Genomic DNA, 3,534 nt, shown 5'->3' with positions numbered 1-3,534 from the left:
AAGAACACTTGATAGAAGCTTGGAGAGTTGAAGATCTAAGAACAATTATGGTGACATTGGTTATGAGAGATTCATAAGTTGAGTGAAGGAGTAAAGAATGTTCAATGTAGGATGAGGATACTTACTGAATGAGGGTGAGAAGTTCAAAGGCAGCCTTGGAGTCTCGAGTTCTTAGAGAGGGAAATGAGAGAGAAGTGTTTGTTTCTTGGTGAGAGTGTGAGTAAAGTGGAAGGAGAGATGGGAGTTTCCAACTTTTGATCAAGTTACCAGCTGGAGGAGAGATGTGAGAGGACAAATAGTTGACTAGGTAGGGGTGAATAGTGACTGGGGGTTGTCCTAAGTGGGTATGAGGGATAGCTTGTGTCACACTCTAAGGGAAATCAACACTCTAACACAATATCTCACCTAATAGATATTGTCCTTGGTTTACGATCCTTTCCCAAAATATGGTTTAAAATATGATAATATAGGGTCTTATATATAAAAATATAAGTTTGGAGTGTTTAAAATTATAAAAATAAAAGTTTGAGGAAATTTCCGGAGCAAAAATCACTTAAAAACACTAAAAAGTCCGAAATTGGTAAAAATCCGGAGTGAAAGGGTGAAATCCGGAGTCACCACAGAATTTCCGGAGCTCCTTTAAGCATTCCGGAGCTAATGCCAAATTTCCGGAGGAGAGGCTTAGGCTGCGAGGTTCCGAAGCGGGTGGACAGTGGATTCCGGAGGCGCTGGGCGAGGTCTGAAGCTTCCTTCTCGGATCCGAGGTCAGGAGCCAAATGTGTCCGGTTCAGTTGGAGGTCCGATCCGCCCCACATGTTCCGGTGTCAGAAGGATGTTCCGAAGCAGGAGGGTTCCGGACCAAGAGAGTTTCGGACTAAGAGGGTTCCGCACCAAGAGGGTCCTTTTGGGCTGTTTTCGACTGAGGAAGGTACATAGAGAGATTTGGGAGAGATTTCACATACTTGGAGAGATTTGGGAGAGATTTCACATACTTGGAGAGATTTGGGAGAGATTTCACACACTTGGAGAGATTTCTCATACTTAGAGAGATTTGGGAGAGATTTCACATACTTGGAGAGATTTCTCATACTTAGAGAGATTTAGGAGAGATTTCACATACTTGGAGAGATTTCTCATACTTAGATATTTGGAAGAGATTTCACATTCTTGGAGAGATTTCTCATACTTAGAGAGATTTGGGAGAGATTTAACATACTTGGAGAGATTTGGGAGAGATTTCACATACTTGGAGAGATTTGGGAGAGATTTCATATACCTAGAGAGATTTCACATACTTAGAGAGATTTGGGAGAGATTTCACATACTTGGAGAGATTTGGGGAGATTTCACATACTTGGAGAGATTTGGGAGAGATTTTGTCGGGGGCCTTTATTAATGTTTTTCTTCGCAGAACCAAGGTCGTAGGCTTAGTTACAACCCATTTTGAGTGTTATACGCCCCCCGAAGGGTACGTAATAGTGTTTTATAGAGTTGTTACTTCCCTCTAACTGATTAGGGTTTAGGATTTTAGACATTTGAAACTTTCAAGTGTAACTTTGCATTAAAATTTAGAGTTACACATTAGTAAATATAAGGTAATCCCTAACATATTAGAACTAGTTGAGTTGACCAGATTGACTTGTTGACTTTCTTGACTTTGACTTGACCAGAAAGTGACGGTTGTCACAACAGAATCGGGCGATGTGCCCCTTTTGTTACAGTTGGTGCAATGCATTTCACGGCATGCACTGTTGTGGTGGTAGCTGCATTTGTTGCACTTGGGCAGGTTCCCGGTGTATTGCCTTATCGGAGTGGGGTTGTCAGTGGTTGTGGCGGCATGCACTGCAACCACTTGTTGTTTCTTGGCAGGATCTTGAGTAGGCTGGCCCTTTTTCTTATTCCAGAATTTTCTTTTGTTGTTTCCCCCTTTTGCTTGCTCGGAGGTGGTCGTTACAGTGCCATGGCTGGCGTTATGGTCGATGAGTTGCTGTGCCAGTTCCTTGGCACTGTCGAAGGTAGTTGGCTTAGAGGCCAATACGTGTCCTTGGAGTTGTTGAGATAATCCCCATACGTATCTTTCCACCTTCTTGCTTTCAGTAGGAACCATCCCGGGACACAGCATGGCTAGATTGCTGAACCTTGAGGTGTACGACAGGATGTCAGAGCCTGTCATTTTAAGACCCCAAAATTCTTCTTCCAGCTTTTGTATCTCACCCCTGGGGCAGTACTCCTTCATTAACATGGTTTTCAGATCTTCCCATGTTATCGCATTAGCCACCGGGAGCGTTTGTGCCTTGACGTGACCCTTCCACCTGGTGAGGGCTCTTTCGGAGAATGTGCATGAAGCAAATTTGACCTTGCTTGCTTCAGGGCATGCACATATTTCGAAAATGGTCTCGGTTTTCTCGAACCATTGTAGCAACGCTATGACACCTCCGCTTCCGTTGAAGGTTTTGGGCTTGGCGTTAGTAAAGTCTTTGTAGGTACACTCTCTCGAGCGTCCCTGGCCGTCCCCGTTGTTAGAATTCGAGGCACCACTGCCTGCACCTCCTGAATTACTGGGGTTGATTTGGGCTATCACGGCTGCCACTGCGGCCGCTATCGCAGCCTGGAAAATGGCTGGGTCGAACTGAGGAGGTGGTGGTGGGGGTGGTGCAGTATCAGCTGCTTCGCCGCGTCTAGGATTTCTACGAGGTGGCATTTTCTGCCATAATCAAGAATGAAAAGACAATAAGTCTTTGATATAAGTCGAGTGTTAAACTAAACATTATTAGTTCTTTATATGCATCATGATTCCGACTTGTAATAATGTTGTAAGAATTCATTCATACTAGAAGTCTATAAACAATGAAATATAGACTTTATGAATTTCGATAGTATTGATTCTCATGAAATGTCTGTGATAGTATCCATACCGGGTCCAACCAACAATCACTTGATGTATAATATTTACATGTAATTAAGATTAAATAAACTTTCGAATCTAATGGTTCTGCCCTGGGCCCACAACCAAACAAGGAACAGGATCCAAGGCGGAACCACCATTTCTAGGTCGACATGGTCTCAATTACATATAACTTTGATTTATACCTCGGGCGATCATAGGTTGGTCACCAATAAATTTTTATCTGAAAATAGTTCATGTTATGAATTTGATGTAGTGTTTCCAATAAAACAATTAGCGCGTCAATATCATTGATATAACTTAGTATACAATACTTAGGAAAATTTGACCCTACCAGGGGTCTATGCTACATCAATGTACGGAAAATTTTTGACCGCCTAACTGATCCCGGAAGTGAAAACACTTAAATCGCGAGATCGGACATAAAATACTAGAAAATGATAGCAATATTTATCCGCAAACTAGGTTAAACTAAAGCGAGCAGTGCAAACACTACTTGCGGTGGTTGAAGCTCTGAGGATCAAGAAGTGTAGATATGAAGTTCCTCATTTCAGCCCTGGATTCCACCGCTTGACGCTTTGCTTCTGCCAGGCGTCCGTCAAAAGTGGCTCGGTGTTCTCGGAGTTCTT

The sequence above is a fragment of the Lactuca virosa genome, chromosome 4 (genome assembly GCF_052849685.1).
Source record: "Lactuca virosa cultivar CGN04683 chromosome 4, Lactuca_virosa_CGN04683_v6, whole genome shotgun sequence".
Taxonomy (NCBI): Eukaryota; Viridiplantae; Streptophyta; class Magnoliopsida; order Asterales; family Asteraceae; genus Lactuca; species Lactuca virosa.
This window is presented reverse-complemented; position numbering follows the sequence as displayed.